This window comes from Oratosquilla oratoria, chromosome 44, assembly GCF_046742065.1.
Source record: "Oratosquilla oratoria isolate Oo_2021 chromosome 44, ASM4674206v1, whole genome shotgun sequence".
Lineage (NCBI taxonomy): Eukaryota > Metazoa > Arthropoda > Malacostraca > Stomatopoda > Squillidae > Oratosquilla > Oratosquilla oratoria.
Genome location: NC_134820.1, coordinates 23,330,305 through 23,354,803, shown reverse-complemented (window position 1 = coordinate 23,354,803; position 24,499 = coordinate 23,330,305). Strand labels below are relative to the sequence as shown.

The 24,499-nt window shown below is 37.9% G+C and overlaps 1 protein-coding gene across 8 annotated transcripts in view; it reads right to left on the bottom strand.

The window, feature by feature from the left end:
- LOC143022205 (zinc finger Y-chromosomal protein 2-like) overlaps positions 1-17,824 on the bottom strand; it is a 67,018-nt gene extending 49,194 nt beyond the window's left edge. For 3 of the 8 annotated variants that reach the window (XM_076180310.1, XM_076180311.1, XM_076180313.1), the window contains exons 1-2: positions 17,748-17,824; positions 11,459-11,530 (exon numbers count right to left, since the gene is read on the bottom strand). The gene's annotated coding sequence lies outside the window, so the exon portion shown is untranslated. Of the gene's footprint in view, positions 1-11,458; positions 11,533-17,304; positions 17,478-17,523; positions 17,580-17,747 lie in introns of those variants that run through there. The other 5 variants (XM_076180308.1, XM_076180306.1, XM_076180309.1 and 2 more) reach the window with 5 other exon arrangements.
- Positions 17,825-24,499: the final 6,675 nt, after the last annotated feature.

The window sequence follows — 24,499 nt, the reverse complement described above, 5'->3', positions numbered from 1 at the left end:
GCTTCTCTCCATCTACAAATATTAATAATAATAAGAATTAATAAATAAAAAAGTAAATAAATATATACACAAAGAAATTAATAAATGAATAATCAGAAATGAAACATAAATGAATAAACAAAATAATACATACATCAAAAGGCCCTTTCCCTTTATATGGGTGTGGCCTAGTCCAGGCATACACCTACCATTCATCTATTCTGTGCCCAACACCTATATCTTGTCCTATCTTACTCCTTGTGGAGCTTTTTGTGGTGTCATTATCATTCTTCTTTAATGCTATGATGATAAATATTATATAATAATAATCTCTCTATATACCAAGAACTTTTTCCTCCTCATAAGGAAGGTGGCCAAGACAAAGGCACATACCCACACCCATCTAACTTTTCCTATCTGCCTTCCTTAAATTCCAGGTCTCTGCCTCATACAATACCATCAGCACAACAGCAGCAGCAGCAGCAACAACAACAATAACAACAATAATAATAATAATCAATCCATTACCCCAGCCTTCTTGCAAGAAACCCACAGCTCCCCAGTAACCTGCAACAACCACTGGGTTGGCCCGTGACTCGCTCAAGGAAGAAATATTGTTGTCTGATTATGGCTAGCGTAGGACAGTGTAAGACGATGTGTTCAGTGTTTTCTGTGTGACAGTTTGATCTGGGGTAGTTTATGTGGCTGAGCTTATACTGTATTGGTATTGCCTTACTGTTGGATGGTGACTTGAATGTAGCAAGGGTAGCTCTTACTTATCTTAGGAGAGATTCTTCTGTTGTGCAGAACAGTGTTTGGTGGTCAGTTTTGGAATGTTTGTAATGTGTTTTTGTATGGCTGTACTGTGTGGTGCAAGGGTAAGGTTATTGTAGATATTTGAGTAAAAAGATGCAGGCATTTTCTGATGTATTCAATTGACTGTGCCTGTGTGATGTAACAAGACAAGTCAGGACGAGGACCGATGGAATAAAACATTTTGCTTAAAGGGTTCATCTGAGTAAAATTTACAACTTCAAACTGTATTACATTCAATTGCCTTGGCTGAAAGCTTATTCCATTCACTGATGGTACAGTTGGAAAAAATTTCTTACCTACTCCTATGTTACATCTACATCCTTACAGCTTGAGGCCATCATTTCTCATCCCACTTGTAGTGTGAAAATATTTTCAATTTTCATGTTATCAATTCCCTTCAAAATCTTAAAGGCTTGTAATAAGTACCCTGAGTCTTCATAATTTTTGAGAATGGGTTAATATGTTTTAAACAGTTTTCATATGCTTTCCTTCTTACAGTTGATACAAGTTTTAAGGCTTGCCACTGTACCCTTTCCAATCTATCAATATCTTTATGGAGACTTGGGGATCATACAGAAACAGCATATTCTAAGTGTGGGTAGACCAATGATTTATATAATTGTATGACGATTGCTTGATTTTTAGAGCGAAAGGATTGCACCGTCAATCACAACACCCTCTTTGCTTTCCTTGAGGCAGAAATACAATGATTAAATGCCTTGAAGTCATTACTGATAATTACATCAAGATCTTTTTCATCCTTAATTTTGGTTAAAGTTTTTCCAAATAACTTGCAGTTCTATCAAATATTATTTTTACCTGTGTGCATAACTTTACACAAGTTAAATTTCATAGTCCATTACTCTAGTTTGTCTAAATTTTCTTGAATATCCAGCTGATTCATGTTATCATTTGCTATTCCAGGAAAAGATGAAAGGATGGTAAGAGATTGATGGACAAAATATCTTGAAGAGATGAGCATATAGACCAGCATTTCTCAAACTTTCGCCCTTACATAACCTTTCAAATAAATTGCAGGTCTCAAGGAACCCCTTGGTATATATATGTATGTATGTATGTATATATATATATACATATATATACCATATCTTTCTCATTTCATTTTCATTGTAATAATAGGTTAGATAGGATGATGTCTATATTACATTATTACAATATCCTTTTGTGGAACCTTAGGGTTCCGCAGAACCCTGGTTGAGAAACGCTGATATAGACAGTCAGTTTGGCTTCAGATCTGGAATTTTGTGTGTATTGAAGCTTTTAAGCTTTTACTCAAGAATGACTGATGCACTGCAAGAGAGAGGTGATCTGACTGTACCTCAACCTAAAGAAGGCATTTGATAAAGTGTATCATTATCAACTTATGTGGAAATTGGAGCATGCTTGACGACTGAGAGGCAAACTACTTGAACGGACAAAAGATTTTTTTTAAGGAAAAATTCATGAGGACAGAAGTAAAGGATAAGATGTCAAGCTGGAGAGGAGTAATGAATGGAGTTCCAAAAGGTTCAGTTCTTGCACCAATGATGTTTCTTGTCTATGTCAATGACAATGATGGAAGGAATAATAAGCTAAGCCAACATGTTTGCAGATGATGCAAAAATCACAAGAAGAGTGAAAAATGAGGTGGACAGGAGAATATTGCAGGGAGCCAAGAATGGGTAATAAAGTTCAATACCAAAAATGCAAAGTGCTGGAGATGGGCAATATTGGCAAAAGACTATCCTTAAACTATTCCTTGGGAACTGAACCCATTACAAAAACAAGAGGTGAAAGATTTGGATGTTGATAAAAAGGAAACCCGTAACCTGACTGACACATCAGCAGGATTCTGGGAGAATTGTACCGATTATTGCAGAAGATTAAAGTGGTGTTTCACTATACGGATGAAGAGATGATGAAAAAACATTGAAACCCTGATCCATCCAAGACTGGAATATGCATCAGTTGTATGGTCCCCACGCACGGTGAAGGTTATAAGCAAGATCAAGAGAATATAAATATAAAAGGCAGTAACCAAACTGGTCCCCAGCCAGGTAGATATACCATACGAGGCTCTGGGTCTGTCAACTTTGAAAGCTCGAAAAGAAGAGGTCATATGATTACAGTATTCAGGTCACTAAAGGGTATATATTGCATTGACAGAAGAGATCCCCTGATTAAAGATGGGAGGGCTGAGGTCCTGGGAACAAAATAAAAAAGACTACACGTCTAAAGGACACGAAGAAATAGTTTTCCATATAGATGCATAAATACATGGAATACTTAAGTGATATAGCCCAAGCTCAAAGAATACACAAGTTCAAATCTAAATATACATACATACATATACCAAGGGCCTTTCCTCCCCCCCTTACAAATGAGGTATCCAAAGTCAAAAGGCATAAATCCACTCCCACCCATTTCATCCCCACATACTCCACTCCCATTCACCACCCCTCCCTCCCTTTATTCTTGGCTCATCCTGGATGATGGGTCATCCCTGCATCTTACACACTACCCTGGGTTCAGAAGCAATGCAGCAAGACAACGCATCCACAGCAAAGCCTCTTCATTTAATCAGCAACACCCCCTCTCCATCCCCTCATGCAGAAAAAGAGATAGGGAGAAATCCCTTCGGGCTGCTTCAAAATATCATTCACTCATACTCCCCAATCCCGTATCCACTCCCTTCCATGTATCACAGCATCATCTAAATATGATAACTAGAAATCAAAGATATATATTAAGTTGAAACTGTTCATGAATTTCAGGCTAGGTATGGTGAAAATTGAAGGATAGGAGATGGGACCCAACAATCATTACTCCTTTCCTATATACTACAATTAGGTAAATGCAGCTTAGTATTATCACCAAAATTTGAAGCCAGCAGATCCATAGTCCACTCCCAGTCACTGATATATACACAGAAGATCTAGAATGGTACCCTGAGGAACTCCACTTGTAACATATTTCCAGCTAGAATCTGTACTATTCAGAACAACTCACTGTTTATGATTGTTTAACCAGTTTCTAATCCAGCTTAACAAGTTACTTTTTATTCCATGTGAAACGAGTTTAGTTAGTTTTTCATGCAGGGCAGTAATAAAACTTTTCCAAAGTACAGGTACATTAAAACTACACCATTCCTTTTGTCATTGTATAACTATATCTAAAAAAATTGGAAAGTTTACTTGTGCAAGAGCATTTATATCTAGAGTCATGCTGTCATCTAATAGAGTTGCTTTCTAAGTGATATTCTAAGGCATATTTTATCATCGTTTCCATAATTTTTCATATGACCAAGATCACACTGGCCTGTGGTTCAGTGGTTTCTGCTGATCATATTTTTTGAATAAAGAAGTAATGTTTGTTAATTTCCATTATTTTGGTACATCCTCAGTTGTGATATCTTTTGAAGTAATTTCCAATAAGATAATTTAATTTTTCATTTTCCTCAAAATTCTTGGATGCCATTATTGGGCACTGATACATATTTTATACATTCTCTCCTTTTCTTTTATATGTATATATATCCCTTAGGACAACAGAACCAAGGTATAATAAAACATAACTGAGCAGTAAGATAAAAGGACTCACCTTCAGTATGGGATAACATTAGAAGGTCATTATACTTTAACTTATCTATCAGTGACCATAGAGCAACAATAAGAATAAAAAAAGGAACTACCCTTATGAATACTTTAGTTAATATTGATCCTGCAAAGAAAGTAAATTATGTTCTTGGTGCTACTAAAACTACACCAGTGGAGAAAAAAAAAAAAAAAAAAAGACCCATATATAAATGAATATTACATTTGGTGATTTATCACAAATCCAATCAAATCTTACAGTGCAATAACCTTACCTGGTGACCTCCCCCCCACCAGTTTCATCAATCTGACTACCTTTACACCAAAAAGCTTCTACCCTTTTATAGGGGAGGAACCAGCCAAGGCATGTACCCAACCCCCATCCATCCCACACCCTATTGTTTCACTTTTATTTTAGCTTTTTGTGGACGATCCTTCATTACCAGTTACATGTGACCCTATCTAGCTATATACCAATATGCTTCTTCCCCCAATAAAGGAAGCAGCCAGCCAAGGCTGGCCCTAAATACTTAAATTGTAAATGGGTATGTTGCCTGTTGTATATTGCATTAAACAATAGAAATGAAATAATGTATACAACATTCAAAGTAATAATGCTCCAAAGTACCTAAGATACAGCTTCCAGCCAATAATAGATAACCACACAAGAAACAGCTTAGGTTGCTACCAAATCAGACACTCTGGCTCCTACTATAAAAACAGCTTTTATCACACAAGTACTGTAATATGGAATGACCTCCCTTCAAATATAAGTTTTACAAACAAAAATGCCTTTTACGGGTCAGGTTAAAAATCATTTCAGTTCTCAACTGTTTGCCAGAAATCAGAAGACTTTTATTTATTAGGTTTCTTATGTCATGGTGCTACTTTTAATCCTTAAATTTTTTAGTTCCTTATGTTTTACTTTTTTAAACATATAAAGTTTATGCGATTGCAGTTATCATTAGATCTAGTCAATAATTTAGTTTGTACTATTTTTTATTCTGTTTCAGTTACTAGTATAAGTATTATTCATGTTTCAGCATTATTATTGTATTATTTCATTATTTGTTATTATTATCTCTTATATGTATAATGTGAGATTAAACACTTATTCTAATGTTACATAGAATTGATTGGCATACCTTATTATATATTTGTATTACTGGACTGTCATATCACAAGTCTTTATTTACATGTGATAAATGAATGTTGCTTGTATTAACTTTATCACATTTGTTTTATGCATGTCATGTCAGGGTTTGTTATTAAATGAGAGATAGGGTTGATAAAAGAGCACTGGGATGGTTTGGCCACATGGAAAGAATGAGTAAAGAAAGATTAGTAAAACAAATGTGGAAGACAGAGGTGGATGGAGTGAACACGAGACGGTGACAAAGGATGAGATTGATGGATGGGGTAAAAGGGGCATTCAGCAAGAGAGGTGTCTGTTAAGGGAAGAGAGAAGGCAGAAGATAGGGGTGAGTGGAGAATGGCTGTGTTTGGATGATATTGTGATGCATGAAAGAGAGAGGGTGGGGGATGGGGGGGGGGATTAGGGAGTGCTTATGTGTGAATGATATTTTGACGCAGCCCAAAGGGATTTCTGTCCATCTTCTCTTTTTCTGCATGAGGGGACAGAGTGGGGTGGGGTGGGGGTGGGGGGTTGTCACTGATTAAATGAAGCGGCCTTGCTATGGATGTGCTGTGTCTTGCTGCATTACTTCTGACCCAAGGCGATGGGCAAGATGGGATGACCCATCATCCAGGAGGAGCCAAGATGAGAGGGAGGGAAGGATGGTGAAAATGGAATGGGTGGGGATGAAATGGATGGGAGTGGAATAATTCCTTTTGACTTTGGCTATCTCCTTTGTAAGGGGGAAAAAGCCGTTGGTATATCCATAACTATTATTAATATATTTTGTTTAATACCTCATGTGCCATCAGTAATTTTCTACCTTTACATAATTGAGTTTTGTAATGATTAGTATTTTCAAATACAAGTATGAAAAACATTTATTGTTTTAGTTATATTTCCATTTGTTTAAATGTATCTGGTTTACGTATTTTATAACTATGACACTTGTCGACAACCATCTTACTTGTAGCCAACTTTTTATTTAATCTATTTTTTTTTTACGAGGACCATAATGGAACCAAGTTTCACATGCTTCTTGTGTTATCCTCAAAATTTTACATATTGTATCTTTACATCTGTACATTTTTGCAAATCCAAACCAAACCAAATCTAGACATTAAATATTTAAAACTACCCACCTCTTCAAGCCTATCTCCTTTAAGATTTCCTCCAACTCACTTCCATCCGCACCCTTTGTACACCTCATCATTTTATTTTTACCTACTTACTTTCAACTTGGTCCTATCATGTACCTTCCCAAATTGTTACGAACTGACTTCGACCTTCCTCTGACCCAGCCACAAGCAGCGTCACTAACAAATGCCAACTGACTCACCTCCCTCGTCCCTCTATCTATAACCACATGGAATAGGCCTAACTACAGAAACTGTCCCGAATGCAACTATCACACAAAAGATGCCAAAAACTCCTCTTACATGGTCTACACTAGCTATACCTATGTACCAAAGGTTTCTTTGTCAATGGTATGCATCTACTCCCTTCCACCATTCTTGTTTCCCCTTTCATTTTAGCTCCTCATGGATGATGGGTCATCCCTGTCTCCTGCCCATTGCCCACGTCAGAAGCAATGCAGTAAGATATGGTATATCCACAACAAGGTCACTTCACTTAACTGGCAACCCCTACTAGACAACACAATATTTTCCTACCTTCAGTAACTTATGGGCCAATCTGGTGACTGTTGTAGTTACATGAGAACTGTGGATCTCCTGCAAAGACTTGGTGCAATGGATTGAGATCCCTTCCCTGTGTTTCAATATGCCATTGATAAACCTGCAGAACAGTTTCAGTTCATCCTTGCACTTATCAATCCCAGTAATCCCTCTTGTATCTGGGTTAACTGAACCAAAAGGGTCACCCAGATATGGAAAATCCTGTATATGGTGCAGTGACCCCTGCCCCCCAAAATTAACTCTATAGTTGTTGCTGTTGTTGTCCCCTAGACTGTCTAGACAAGCAGTCCTGTCTCTCTGAAGAACCCTATGGCTGAAACAGGGTTTTCTCAAACCATTTATCGAGTGCATACTGGCTTGTTAAATCCCTTCTTTTCATCTTATGCATTAAGATATATAGATCAAGTAAAACAAAGTATAAAACAAGTAAAATGGAAAATATCTTGTCCAGTGTCACTAGCAAACTACAACTGGCTCACCTTCCACTTCCATCTATTATCTATAACCAAATAGAATAGGCCTGACTATGGCTGGAATAGGATTTTCTTACAAATCCATTGTATAGTGTATATTGGCTTGTTAAAACCCATCCTTTCATCTTATGCATTGAAGATATGAATATAAATTAAAAAATAAAATGTAAAACAAGAAAAAAAATATTTTGTACAGTACTTGAACATTAGCTCAAGTAAAAAATGAAATATAAAAATAGAAAAAAAAAATATTGTATGGTACTTAAACACTAAATAAAACTGTGTATTGTAAAAAATATGACAGAAAAATTAAAACATTCTTATTTATTTGAATCCCCAGATATGGGCAAAGTTGAATATTGTTCAATTACAAGAGGATTACTGTATACTCTTTTCCACAACACTACTGTATATTCTAGTTTGGGATAAATCAGAAAATGCATGTGTGTTTGCATATTTATCTATCTGTATCTACCAATTTGTGATGTATAATATATGCATACATATTTGGAACACCTTTCAAGGTGATATACCCCAAACTGGAACGATATATGAAATCAAATCTAAATATGACAATTGGAAATCAAGGACTAAATTGGAACTGTAAAAGAATTTTGAGCCAGGTATAATAAATCTGAGAGCAGGAGATGGGATCCAACAAGTGTTGCCCCTTTCCTGTATATTACAATTAGGTAAATACTTACGAGGTCTTGTCTCAACTCCATTTATTATAATTTGCCTTAAATGCATTTATGGTTTTTCCTTGCACTATATCAACTTTTAAGCCATTCCACTGGTTTATGCATCTATACAGATAACCATTTCCTGATATCACTGAGACATGTAGATTATGTCGTCCTTTGATTCTCCCGTCCCATACCTAGAGATCATCTCTCTCTGACTTGTCTACTACTTTGAGGACTCTAAAAGCTACAATAATTCTCTGAGCTTTTCTATGTTCAAGACGAGTCATCTCATATGTCTGGCAACACAGCACAGTCATGTGTGCTTGGCACCAGTTTCCCTAGTCCCCCCCAAGGCATTCTGGGACACATTTGCTTGAATTTCCAGCCTTCACATTACATTTTACAACATGTGATCCAAGACATAGGGTAATTATTCTTAAATCTTATTTTTGAAATATTGGATGAATGAAAAATAAATCATTCCCAGACAAGCCACATAAAAATACTATTAATTAAGCAAATAAAAAAGTTGTCAAATTTTCAAACACTTTCAACTACAAAAGTTGACGGGGTACTTTGCATTTCTTGTACTGAAATGGTCTTTCCTTTCTTGGCTCCATGTGAAAAGATTGTCTGGAATACAGGAGAATAAGAACCTGGTATGGAAGTAGTTAGCCTTTCTGGCAGCTGCAATTGCCTTTGTCTACAGATTTAAGGCATAGGTATTATGCTTTCAAGAACTGTAGCTTTGCAATAGCCTACAGTGCTCCTTTCAGTTCACTCTTCTCATGATTTCTACATCATCTGCAAATATCTTGGCATAGCTTGTTGTACCTTCTATCATGTCTTTGACATGGATAAAAAAACATTATAGGTACTGGCACTGAACCTTGTGGAACTCCACTCATTACTGCTCTCCATCCGAACATCTTATCCTTTACTTCTGTCCTCATGTATCTTTCTTTCAAAAAACCTTCCATCTATTTAACCCCTTCCATACGGGGCCGCACACGTAGGCGTCATGGGGAGCGAGTGTATTCGCGAGGCTGCCATATCGGCGTCTTGATTATATTTATTGTAGTCGCCCCTCCATAATGACATTCTTTCTAATTCTTTTGTAATCGCATTTTCTATGGTTATCAAAATTCACGGGTGAAGAGAGAACGATCGATATAAGTGGTGACTATATTTTATGATGCGAGTATTATTACGACACGTCGTACGGCTGGCATTGGTTGCTGCCACCGAGATCTAAGTCCATGACGCCTACGTGTGCGGCACCGTATGGAAGGGGTTAAGTAGTTTGCCTCTTAGTCTTTCAATATGCTCCAATATCCACGTAAGTCAGTTATGAGGTATTTTGATAAATTCTAAATCAAGATACACAGTGATCACTCTTGAATTAAAGTTACATTTGACTTTCCTGATCTAAAGCTAAACTGACTGTCTGTCAGAATGTTCATCTCCTCAAGATATTTGACACCATAGGACTTTCATAATTTTTTCACAATTGTGGTCATTGATTGATACTGGCCTATAGTTTAGTGATGCATCCTCGCTTCCACCTTTGTGAACTGGTACCACATTTGCCCCTTTTCCAATCAAACAGCACTATTCCTTCTTTTAATGAACATACAATAAAACTATGAATCTTATCTGCTAGATGTTCCTTACATTCTTTAAGTATCCAGTTTGAGATCCTGTAAGGTCCTGAAGTTTTTCTCACATCCAATGATCCCAAAAGATTGACTTCCCTCACTACTATATTCATATCTTCCTACCATAAATTTTTGCTTGCCTTGCTGTTCACTAAAAAGCTGCTCTCCTTTATGAAGACAAATTGTTAACCTTCATTCATTATTTCTGCTCATGCTGAAGCATCCTCAAAGACCTCACCACCCACTATCAACTTAGCATGTGTGTGATTCACCATGGTCTTGGGCAATTAAAAATTCATAATCAACAGCTGTCACCCTCCCAGATGAGACCTCAAAACTCATACTGTTATATGGCCCAATCTATGGGTAATGCTGTGACCTTACACACACACACAACTCCTCGAGTGCTGGCATGCAGTGCAGCAACACTAAATTTCTTTCAGCCCTGGGCAGAACTTGAATTCAGATCACCGAATTAGTTGTCGAGAATGTTAATACTGCACTGTTCAGCCATGTGTGTGTGTGTTTTCAAAGTACACACCTTCCTCAAAAATAAATAAAACCTACTGAACAACTCTTTCTATGTCAGTACCTTGGGAATTAAGGTTGTCTTTTCCCCTGCCACAGTTAGTCAAAAGCAGTACAATGAGGCAGTTCCTCAATAGCAGGGCCTAATAGCTGAAATTGGTTGTCATCTCTTACATTAACAACATCTGTAGACTGTCTCCAAAGTGATAATATCACAAGTGAACTGGCATGTAGGTTACACAACTACATGAATCAATCTGCAGAGATACTTATACTTTATAATATTATATCCTTATATCAACCTTGTCTCCAAAGTGATAGTATTACAAGTGAACTGGCATGTAGGTTATATGACTCAATCTGCACAGATCCTTAAACCTTTCATGGCTACTGATAACTTGTACATTTGTTCTAGCTGCTGAGATTGCCATGCAAATATATTTGGCTAAAGCATGGCCCTGCAGAACCTCAATTACCATTTTCACTTCTATTATTGATTTGAAATCTTGTTCTGCCTGCTACAGAAGGGTTAATAAGCACTGAAGAAGTCTTTAGTGCCTCTATAATTGACCAATTCTAATCTTTACTGGGCAAGAAGAGTAATGATGGGTCAACCCACATGCATCAGACCTTTGGACTCTGCTGTCAAAGTACAACTCTCCTAACTATAGCCTGCTTTGTCACATTATGCAATAGGGTATCCTACATTTCCTTTTCCTGTATAAACCAATGCAAATCACTCCAGCAATACCACCCATTACCCCAGCCTCAAGCAAAGGTATTACATTCACATTAATGGGTGAGGGAAAAATAAATAAAACGGAGGTCAACAAAATCATAAAAAATGACAACCATGAAAAAAATAAGATGTTTAATTTTATGTGTATGCATACCTTAGATATTCCTAGGTGATGTCACCTTTGAAACATTCCCTCAATGACAGTATAACCAGCCAGCCAAGAGTCCTGCAATTCAAAACATTATGATATTATGAAGAAAGAAAAAATAGTTCTGTAAATAAACACTGGTACCCACAAATAAAGAAGTTGGGTGTCATTTATCTATTTGAGTCTTACAGGATCGTGTCAAAATCTTTGCATCCTGTCTTTATTGTGTCTACTTAATTCAAAAACCAACCAGGAGATTCCTTTGAGCTTTAAATCTTCTGGACACATTCACCCCTATGAAAATCTCCATTTCTTTGTAGAGTGTATACCTATCTATTCATGTAGGTTTTATGGAATAAATCACCAGGTGCAATGATGTTTTTCAAATAATCAAATCCAACAGTTGCAGAACCTCGAAGGTAGCAGCTTGAATTCTAATCATGAGGTCCTCCACAACTACTGGAGTACCAGAAACTGAGAGCGGTATGGGAGGTAAAATGAAAGACTGGAGCAGAGGAAGAACAGACATGTTTCAAGCACAAGGATGAAGAGAATGGGAGAGGACAGATGGGAAGGCAGTGAAGATGGGTACAGTATTTCTGGGATTTTTTAATACGGATAATTGAGAGGAACTGACTATGGCAGTGAGGCATTAGAAAAATTACTATGATGAGAGAAGAAAATCATAGATCTATAGGAAAAGATGAGACAAATTGCAGTGTTGAAAGTTCTTAAGGCACCTAGGTTTGATAGGTGTTGTGTGGAATGGCACTGATTGGCTAGTGAGGTTGTTTAATGTGTGCCTAAAGGAGGGGAACAAGCCACAGGCCTGAAGGAGTGCTAGTTCCACTATACAAGGCAAAGGGGACAAATATGAATGACAGCTTTTGAGGGGTCAGTCTGTTAAATGTAGGTAGACACACACATGGGAGGGCATTTACCAAGAAGATTAGGAAAAACTGGAGTAATTGGAGAAGAACAGTGTGGAAGTGGGTGAATTGATCAAAATTTATGGCAAACAGGACTGTAGGAGTGCCTATATAATTCTGCTTTACAAAGAAAAAGGGAACAAATATGAGTGTAGCAGTTTCAGAGGGATCAATTTGTTGAGTGTAGTTGGAAAGGTTTATGAGAAGGTTTTCACCAAGAGGATTAGGAGAGGAACAGAGGGAGTAATTGATGAGGAACAGTGTGGGTTTAGGAAAGGTTAAAGGTTGCATGGATCAGATTTTTGTGGTAAAGCAGATATGTGAGAAAGCTTTAGCAAAAGGTAAAGATTTTTTGGGGGGCCTTTATGGATTTGGAGAAGGCTTATGAGCAGGTAGACAGGAAGGCACTGTGGGAGGTTTTGCATTTATATGGGATTAGGGGAAAGCTGTTAACCATTTCAGTACAATAATGCCTACGTAGGCGTCATGAGGCGTGAGTGGGTATACAAGGATTCTGTGAACTGGTTTGATTACATTTTCTGTACTTATTATTACTCTGAGTAAAAGAGAAGGAGTAATACATCAGTGACTTTTTATTATATAATGCAAGTAGTGTGATGCATCATTCATATGTGAGCAGATACTGCGTACAAGAATTCAACTCATGCTGAAGTGGTTAAGGGCGGTCGAGTTTTTACAATAGTAGAGCCTGTGTTAAAACTGGAAATTGAAAGAGTGAGTGGTTTAACATAAATGTGGGACTGCATCAGTGATGTGTCATGTTGTGGTGACTGTTCAATGTGTCCATGGATAGGGTGGTGTGGGAGGTAAAGGCAAGGGTAATGGGCAGGGGACTGGAGATGGTTAAAGAAAATGGAGAAAAGTGGAAGGTGAGCCAGTTGTTGTTTGCTGATGACATTGCACTTGCTGCAAGGTCAGAGAGGGATTAACCTCTTCCATAAGATGATGCCTACATAGGCATCATGAGGTGCGAGTGGGTACATGAGGATGCCAGCATCGATGTCTCGATTATATTTATTTTGTAGTTGTAGCTAAGTGATCCCCATATTCTGTGAACTGGCTTGATCATATTTTCTGTGTTTATCAATATTCAGAGTGAAAGAGAATGAGTAATACAGCTGTAGCTTTATATTTTATAATGCAAGAATTTGACTCATACTGAAGAGGTTAAAGGAGTTCATGATAGTTTGGGAAGGAATGCAATAGAAATCTGAAGGTAAATGTGGGTAAGAGTAAGGTGATAAAATGTACAAGGGGTGAGGATGGCAGCGAGTTGGAAGGAAGTCTTAAAGAAGAGACTGAAGGAAGTGGATAGTTTTAGGTATTTGGGGTTGCATGTGGCAGGAAAGGGAGGAGTGGAGGTAGAGGTAAATTGTAGATTGAGAGAAACAAGTAAGTGCCTTGGAGGATTAAAATGTGTCATGAGAAATAGGCATCTGGGAATGGATGCAAAGAGAAGATTGTATGAAGGGGTGATTGTGCCAACAGCTTTGTATGGGGCAGAGACTTGGAATTTAGGAGAGGAAAAGTTTGAATGTGTTCAAGATGAAATGTCTGAGAAATATAGTAGGGGTTACTAGGTTGGATAGACTGAGAAACAAGGAGGTGAGGAGGAGACCTGGAGTGGAAAAGAAGATGACAAACTGGGCTAATGAAAAGGTATTGGGATGGTTTGGACAAATGGAAAGAATGAATGAAGAAAGATTAGTAAAAAAAGGTGTGGAAGGCAGAGGTAGAGGGAGTGAATTTGAGGGGAGAACTGAGGATGAGGTGGATGGACAGGGTAAAGGGGGCATTCAGAAAAAGGGGAATGTCTGTTGAGCAAGGAGGGGAGAAGACAGTAGATAGGGATGAATGGAGAGTGGTTGTGTATAGATGACACTGTTATGCAAGGAGGGGAAGGGTAGGGATGGAGGAGGTAGGGGGTGCTTATGTGTGAATATTCTGAAGCAGCCTAAAGGGATTTCTCCACATACTCTCTTTTTTTGTATTATGGGCAAGAGAGGGGAGGTCATCAATTAAGTGAAGCAACTTTGTTATAGATGTACTGTGTCTTGCTACATTGCCTCTGACCCAGGGCAGTGGGCAGGATACAGGGATGACCCATTATCCATGAGGAGCTAAGATGAGAGGGAGGAAAGGGTGGTGGAGGAGAGTGAGCACATGCCCTTAAGTTGGCTACCTCCCTTATAAGGGCGGAAAAGGCTCTTAGTATATAGATAGAAGACAATTATGTGAGAAGTTTTGGGGAAGAGGTAGGTATGTCTTCAAGGTCTTTATAGATCTGAAGAAGGCATATGACAAGGTTAGATGCCCACTGTGATATGTATTTTAGAAGTATGGGATAGGGGAAAGGGTGCTGAAGATGGTCAAAAGTCTTTGTACAAGTAGTATAACTTGTGCTGGGGTACAGAATGGAGGTGGTACAGGAGGTATATGCAAAGGTAATGGGTACAGGTGTGTGGTATTTAGAGTAAGAAGCCAGTTGTTATTTGCAGATGAAACTATACTTGTTGCTGGGTCAGAGGTGGATTTGGGGTATCTGGTGGTAAAGTCTGAGAGGGTGAGAGAAAAAGCTTAAAGTAAATATAGGCAATATTGAGGTGAAATGGAGAGGCCTCAAAGGAAAAAGGCTGGAGGAAACAAAGAGCTTTAGATATTTAGAGTCACATATAACAGAAAATGGAGGCACAGGGGTAGAGGTAAATTACAGAATAAAGAAAATGTCTTAATGGGATGAAAAATATCTGGGTTTCTGGGAATGAAAACAATGTGAAGACTACATAAAGGGTTGATATGCCCATGACACCACATGGTGTAGAGGCTTGAAATTTAAGGCAGAAAGGAGGAACTTAAACAGGCTTCAGATGAAGTGTTTCAGAAGTATGGGTGTTATAAAGATGGATAGAGTAAAAAAGGTGGAAGTGAGGAAGAGAGCAGAGATAGAAAGAGAGCTGGCACAAAGTTGACCAAAGAATACTAGGATGGTTTGGGCATATGGAAAGAATGAGTAAAGAAAGGTTAGTAAAAAGAGTGTGGAAGGCAGAGATGGATGGAATGAAGGGAGCCTTAGGTACAAGAAGAATGCCTGTTTAGCAGGGAAGGAAGAGAGCAAGAGATTGATTAACTTCACATTTTATGATGGCTGAACCAAGACGTAATCTTCAAATGGGATTTAGGGCCTTCAGGACATCTGCCCCAAGGTTAATCAATCGACTTCCCAGAGTTATAAAGGAAAGTAATAATGTTGATACTTTCAAGAAGAAACTGAAAATGTACCTATTCAGTGATTGTTACACTAAACCATGCAAATTAGTGAGTTTTATTGCATATTTAATTACCAGAATGATGATATAAGGTGCGACTCCCAGTGTGTCAGAAAGATGGGAGTAGGAATTGAGAATAAACACACAAAAGTAAAGTAAAGTGAGTGGTCCTGAAATAGCCCAAACTGATCTTTTTGTCTGCTCTGTAAATTCTTGAGTAGCTGTGAGAAAGGGCTGCCATGTATTGAAGTAGTGGGGTACACCAGCCTTGGCTGCCAGGCACTTTGAAGGTGCTAGGCCTTGCTGCATTGCTTCTGACCTGAGCAGTAGGTGGGGGGAAAGGGATGACCCTTCATCTACAAAGAGCTAAGTTAGAAGGGACAATAAACATGTGTCAAATAGTGGAGAATGGGTGTATGCCTTGACTAAATCATCACCTTTTTATGGGGTACTGGGTCTTGCTGCACTGCTTCTGACCCAAGCAGTGGGTGGGGGAAAAGGATGACTAAACCAGCCCCCTTATGTGTGGGAAAAGGTCTTTTAGTTTCTGTATAAATTACTTCTGCTCCAGAAGCCCAACCTGGACCAAACTAGGCAGTTTGATACAGTTCTAAATTTCAAAAATAGTTTCATCTGCACAAACAAAATAAAATGGTAAATTTTTACAAGTGCACACCTACACGACATAGCATTAGAAAATTAAATAATTTTATAAATTATAATACATCAATGTAATATACATTATTCATGGTGGAAATCAATAATAGAAAAAGTTGCTAATAGCTATAAAGACACAAACAGAGCTGCGTTGGTTGCTTGAGATGCCATCTTTGTTTTGGTAGAGGCAGAGGTCAAAAAAATTAAAATATGATGAATTTGTACATTCTAACCTAACATAACCTACCTACCTAACCTAACCTAACCCACATTTACTAATGCAGTACCTGTAATTCTAGATGTCATCAGAGTTGTCACCAACATCTTCGACCTACAAATCTATCAAAACAAAGATGGCATCTGAAGGAATCAACATGACTTCATTCGTTTCTACATGGGTTATAGCAACATTTTCCAATACAGATTTCTGCCAAGAAAAATACTTATTACATTGATGTATTATTACTTACAAAATTAATATTCAATTTTCTAATGCTATAGTGCATAGGTATATATTTCTAAAACAATACCAAATAAATGTTAACTCAATAAAACATTCTATGATTATAGAAACTTTCACTTATAACAACAATTACATAATTGTATCTTGAAACATTTGTATCATATCGCCTTCTGTCAATCATAGTATGTCTAGTCATATTAAATGATAAACACTAATTCTTATTCCCATGACAGGTTCATCTTTACTATAGTTGTTCCTCATAATCTAAGTTAAAATACATAGCCCCAAAACCTTGATAACGATCATGCAACCAATTTCTAGATTTATGTATCACACTTCCTGACCAAATACAACACCAATAGGTAGATAACCTGTTAATATGGCTACTATCATACTATGTCTATGACAATGAATAAATTATTATTTATATTATATATAAACAAGTATAATAATCATGACATGAACTAGGTAGCTTTCTGTTTATGTATTTTACATTCACAGATATGTTAAAGGTACCTTTACGCCTCCATACAGCTGACTGCCGAGGGATATAAACAAATGCTTACCTACAATGCACAAGCTCCCACCTATAAATGTAATAATCCTATTCCTCAACCCAAGGACATTCCTACGAGTCGTTACATTATACACTCTCACTGTAATCATTATAAACCCCGTATGTCAGTGAACATGATGCTGTATATGCCAAACGAGTGAAAGCAAATACAGTTCTACCAAATCCGTATACGAAAATTGATATAGGGTCCCAGGGTCCCTTCCTCTTCCACTTTGAATGTATACTACCATTTACAATTTTGTTTGTCGGTACGAGGTGTCATCGGTGAAAACAACCCTCTCACATGGTAAATAATCTGTAATTCAACACACACAACCACTGATTAACTTCCCATTCTACTTGAAAACTAATACACAAACTGATTAAAGTGAAAATCCTTAACTTTGTTCGTAAGCGTTGCCGACTTGCCTACGCCCTCTGTTGGAGCACGATGTAAACAACACTGTGGATGGAGGATGCTGGTGGGATCGATGGTTGCCCGACGACCAGTCATACACCCATACACTCAAATTCAGTTTTAGCAATGGTGCTACACGCAATGCAACAAATCTTCATAAATCAACATATGTGCCCAAGAAGTAGTAATATAAATCTGAATCACGAATGGAATGTAAGTTTTTTAGTCAATTGTTATATGTTCGAATGCACATATCGCATCTATGAACTCTTAGGTATGTACTTTCAAAGCGTTTTGCCAACTCTTGCAAACGTTTTCCGACAAAGAAATGTAATTCTACAAAATTAATTGGCAATACTTATGAAATTTATCTTTATATACTATACATAAGTCAGTAAGCCGGATAAAGTTAAACAGGAAGCCAAGTGAAATCATTCTTTTTTCGTGGGTAAAAGAGTTTGTCAGGACTGGCAACAAGCCATTGACTAATGTAATGACTAACTTCTTTGAGGAGAATGCTGCGCCGATGTCGCACGTTATGTTGGTTATTGGGTTGGTTTTTGCCCCGTATAGGGACGTAGTTTTCTTTGAGGGAGTTTTGGTGTATTATGTCGTGGGGTTATAAATGCTGTTTTTCGTATCAGGTTATAAAATAATGATGTATGGTTTGTAGTTTATCACCTAAAATCTGATCGTGTCATTTGATCTCGATTAATGTGATGTGCACTTTTGTATTTTTTATTTTCTTATTTGTTTACTATTTAATTTGTTTTGAATATGTAACGTGTTTTTCTATATTATTGTAACATGTTTTGTATATTTTGTATATATTTTTTTACATATTCTTTCATGGTTTATATCATGTGAACAGGCTGATCGTATAAATATTATTGTGGCACTGCTGGTTATCTAAATCTATTGATTCAGAGAATCTGTGCAATGTATAATTTATATACATTTTTGTTATGCATGCACAATGTGCGTTTTTTATGTATTTTTCGTGTATTTTTGTTCAATAGTAAATGAATGATAAATAAAACTTACAGAGCAGATGTATATATGTGTGTATATATGTGTATATATGTGTGTATATATGTGTGTAGATGTGTATGTACCATACTACCATGTAACAAAAATAAATAAATGAAAATAATTTTTTCCTTAAGGGAGAGCAACTCCCCATAAGCTTTGCTTCTCGCTCTCCCTTTTCAACTACCAATTTTGTAAAAAAAAATGTATATATGTATGTCTAATTGTATTTAATATTGTTGAATAAACCTATTATAATATAAAAAAAAAAAAATTGTTCCATAGTTATGTTGCATTCCAGTTGTAGTCATATAGTGGTACATTGGGGTAGGAACAATTGCGACCTTTGGAGACACAGACCAGGCTGTGGGGACGGCAAACAAAGCGAGACAGTGGGTATTAAGAATATATATTTTACCCTCACTATGCACATATCATATTGTACGTAACTGTAACATTTTTTGTCTGGTTCTGGGAAGTACAGTGCGGTGTAATCAGAAAGTTTCCTTTGAACTACAGCTTTAAAATTCAATGGCTGATGACAAGGAGCAAAGTGGAGTTTGTGTGCCCCCTCTACCTGGTTCCTACAGTACGCACTGGCAGGTGGAAAGGTCATATGTAATGTTGTGTAATGACATGTTGATGTGCAGTGAGTTGACGAACTGTAGTGAGTTGGCGTTGCAGTGAGCTGACCCGTCCCCTCTGTAATGAAGTACCCATTTATATTGCGAGATGTTCTTAGTCGTACGAGTGCCGTTTCATAACAGTGATTACGATCATGTGAAAACGGCCATGATTATAAGCAACAGTCAATCGCTGGCAGTAGGAAGTGATGAAGGGAGTGACTGCTACCTTTCGAGCCGTCTTGTCGGCTCGTTCATTGTAGGGAATGCCAAGGCTCGTTCGCTGTAGATTGAACCCTGCAAGTACTTGGATGATCCAAAAATACATCTTGTGGACCAATGGGTGACGAGAGTTGAGATTGGATGTTCGTAGGGAGCTTGCTTATTCTAAATTGATTATGTACGGTGCAGGAGGGAAGTTCTGGGTATATTGGGAGGTGAGGATGGCGAAGAGAATAGCGGCGAAATCTGAAGCAATGGAAGGGAGAGGTCTATACTTTGTATCTGTTGGGAGTACTGTGCCTAGCCCATTCCTTGGTCAGAGCGGGAACCGTTGGTGTAAAGGTTAGTAGCTGCTGAATGAGATATAGGAGGGAGCGAGGTACATGTCGGTTGACTTCATTAACGTGGCTAAAGCGAGTCAGGAATGTATTAGGCGAAATAGCCATGAGGCTTGGGTGGATATTGTCATGGGAAGAACTGTCAGCCACTTCCAATGCAGACAGTAGGTCTGACATTATCTTGTCATAGGTGGGCATTATGTGGATATTTGTCAAATTCTTAGTGAGTTGGCGAGTTTACAATAGTGTTTGATATTAGATTGCTCTGGCTGCCCTTGATGCTGTGGGGATGTTTTAAGGATGACAAGGAATGGCGGACGTTCAGGGGGATCTCCACTCTACATTTTTTTTCTCTAAGAAAGGTATCTATGGTGAGGCGTAGGACGAGGGAGTGTATAGGGCCAAGTATTCGAGAGGCTATGGGGTGTGTTGGAGGAGAAGGCTTGAAATGTGTTGTCTAGTTTGCCCTGTATAAAGGCCTGGTATAAGTTCCACTGCGATCGTCTGTCTGGTCCCCACACTATATAGGATAGTAGTTTCAGATCGCAAGCTCGGAAGCATTATCCTTTTAAATGTTTAATGTGGGGAGTCCAGATGAGTATTGTCAAAGATCAGGCCCAGAAATCGGGCTGTTCTATCACTAGGAGAGTTGTGTTACTTAGTTGTATTGATGGGAAATATTTGCAGTAGTACCGTCTATGAAAGTGCATGATGACTGAATCTGAGGTGGATAACATAATTCATAGTCTTTGGCCTATTGGTTTGTTTTATAAACGGTTATTGTGAACAAGGTGGATTCCAACCCAGAACAAGGCTGGCGGTTGTCATCGATTGCTTTACTGAAAAGAATACTGAGGACCCTTCCTTGGGGGGCTTATTGTTGGAAATGTGGCGTAGTGAGGATATAATGGTTCTTATGCGTACTCGGAATGTCCTTTGGGTTAGGAATTGGAATATAAAGCTCCCAAGAAATCCTAAGAGGTAGAGTTAGTCTCCAGGCTGTCATATGCTTTTTCCAAATCGAAAAATACAGCTCAGGAGAAGGATGCGCCGCAGTTTCCCAATTGTTATGAAATCTCGGCACTTTCATTGTATGCTTGACTGCCTCAATATTTGGGTTGGTAGCATATAGTAATCGCTCTAGGTTGTGTATCAGTGGAGTCTGGTGGTTTTACATACCCTCTTCTTAGTAAGAAGTTGAGGTGAAGTGGGCATCACCTTAGAACAAGGTGATATTCTTTTTCATCATCTCGCTTAAGTAGTGAAAAAACACTTAAATGTTCGTTAACAATCCATATATTTCATACGCATATTTGCTGATATGGTTTTCAAGTGATAAGTTATCTGTAACCAGCAGTTTCACATTTTTATCTTCTTTTGTATTTGTAACTGATTATTTTCTCATTGACTATTTCATTGATGGTCTTCTTGATATTCTACCAGATTTCAATATTTAGTTCTTGTTTTTTTACATTAATTTTCTTTGTCTACAATTGGCTTCATGTACATTCTCAATGACGTGTAACGTTTTCAGTCATTTTTAATGTGTTTTTTTTCTCGTGATTTTTGCATAAGCTATAAGCATTTTAATGTTGTTTGTTATACCTTCTATCATATAATTTACATATATCGATCTCCACCCTGACATCTCATCCTTCAATTCTCTTTTTATGGATCGCTCTTTCAAGAAGTCCTTTATCCATTCAAGTACCTTGGCTTTAGGACTTCCAGAATGTTCCGGTTTCCATAAAAGTCTGTTTTTAAGTACTTTATGATAAGTTTTCTCCAAATATAACTATACACAGTCCATCTAACCCTCTATCGCAGTACATAAACCGTTCTTGAATAAAATCTTATTAGATTTCATACAAATAATAGGGATATGCACTTGCGAAGGTCACTGATCTGCAATACTTCATGGGCGGCGAACCTGTGAACGACTTATTACCTACACGCTGTCTTGGATAGAATCTAGTCAGGATACAATCAAGGGACTCCTAGTCTAACCTTGAACTGGGATTCAAATATGATAGTAAACGTAGACCTCACCTACATTTATGTCCAACTTCACACTATCATCATTACATCTTTATGCTTTGAAACCACCTGTTGGAAAAGAGGAACGGGGGTGAGGATGGAGGGTTTAATTAAACAGCTGAGCCGTCCCCACGCTCCGAGGTCATTAGTCAATATTTTCCTACAACTTTCATCTCCCGCGCTCATCCTTATTTTTCCTCCTCTGCCTCCGTAAACATTTTACTTCCTGTCAAGAGAATCAAATAAGTTTTGACGCATTTTTTTTATTAACGAGTAAAGAATTTATTGAATAATGTGAATATCACGCCACTATTGACCACCGGTTTTACTCACCTATAATACACGCACTTCCAGAATCCCGCGTTTTCCTCACCTCCTCGCGTTTGTAGACTGTGTTGCATACACCTTTGACGTTAATTGTAGTAACATTGTTGGTGGGTTTCGCTTGCACAATTTTTTCATTATTATTATAGAATCTCCACTGGTGTCAGTAAGGATATCTAAAAAGGCAAGACGAGCTTCTATGTTTAACTGGAGTAATGTGTTACACTGGCTACATTAACGTAAATGTCGTCAATGTAATGCCCATAAACTGTTTCTTTTTCCACGGTTCATATACACATTGGCAATAAATACCCGCTGTCAGTTTATTGGTAATCATAAGATGTACGCACAACAGAACAAAATTGTTTAAGCAACCTGACGACAATGAAAAGAACCCCAAATATACATTTAAATTCATTGACAACAATGAATTAGTTTTATCGCTACTGACCGTGTCAGGCTGATACCAAGTACTCTAGGAACACATCTAGAGAATTCGAGGTTGATACTGAATGTATGCTCGGGAGAGGTTCAGGTTGGCAGGCAGTATCAAACTGGCCCCGTCAATATCATTATTGTATAAATGACCGATACTGCTGGGATTCGAACCGTACAAGATGGTGTATTTGTTGAGCCACAACGTCCCCACCTCCGATGGCGGCGGCGGCAACAGCGACATTGACCAAGAGACTCTCGTTCAACATTCTGCCAACGAAAACGGAGGAAGAATGAAAGAAAGAAAAACAAGAAAGAGCATTCTTTTCCTCGTAATCACGTGGCATCAGCCCGGGATGCAACAGGTTGCATGAGCGGAAAAAAAGAGAGAGGGGTGGGGAGAGTGAGTGTGTGTGAGAGAGAGGGAAAGTGGTTTTTGGGTGAGGACCCTGGGTACTCCTGGCCTGTTTAGTATCCAGATATTGTACTCCCCAGTTGAAATCATGCTTGTAATTTCCATTCCCCCAGTCATTTTTATACATTCAATTAGCACTCTCTTTGAATTGTTTGCACTCCCCCAATCACCGTCTTAGGTAGTAAGCAACTAATATAACCTACATAACCTAACCCCCCTAACTTAACCTACATAACTTCACTCCCTAACTTAACCTTTATAACCTAACCTCCCAACTTAACCTAACCTAATCTAAACCCCAACCTAACCTGTTCCCATTACCTAACCTAAAGGCCACGTCACATTATGCGTCTTTTGAACCAGGGCGGTCTAGCGCAAGGTCTAAGTAAACAGGTCTAATCGCTGGAGTAGTTCTGCGCAGCTTCTGACGTCATTTAGATGCGTCCATTTTCTCTTTGTGATACATTGAAGAAAACTGTGAAACGCCAAGGATGACAGGAACTATAATATTTTATATATTATATATATATATTATATATCATATATATTATATATTCATATATATAGACAGGAACTATAATATTTTATATATATTATATATATATATTTTATATAATATTTGTCAGAATATAAATAATTGAGTGGAGCGGTGCGAGCGAAGGCGACGTCATTTTCGAACGACGGACCAACTTCAACTGACAGCTATAGGACCCGCTAACCCCACTTTGAACAGCCAAGTGACGTTCACGGGCTCGCTGCGCCAACTCCCTCGAAATTCGGTCGGAAGTGGTTAGACCTTATATTCTTAGATCTTGGTCTAGCGCGGGAGTAAAAAACGCACGTTTTTCACCCGTTCTGTGTTCAAACGGTGACTCATTACTGTGGGTGAATGACACACGCTACTTAGTTCATCAAACCTATGAAACGGATATTTTTATTTTTATTTTTACTCCTTCAGCAGTCTTAACTCGCGTCGATATTTAGATCGAACTGTATGTATATATATATATATATATATATATATATATATATATATATATATATATATATATATATATATATATATATATATATATATATATATATATATAATTATGTCAGAGCTTGTTACAACCGGCATTTGCTTTTTTCAAGCAGTCATGCATTTTGTCAAATGCAGCGTCCCTCGCAATTTTGTCATTATACGAGTGATGCCTTACTTGCTACAGGCACACGTTATCCATATGCTTTTCTATAAATCCAACTACGTCCTCACGACGCCAGTAGAACGCGACTTTAGTGAGATAATGAATGAGGGGATTTGCTGGGTCTTCC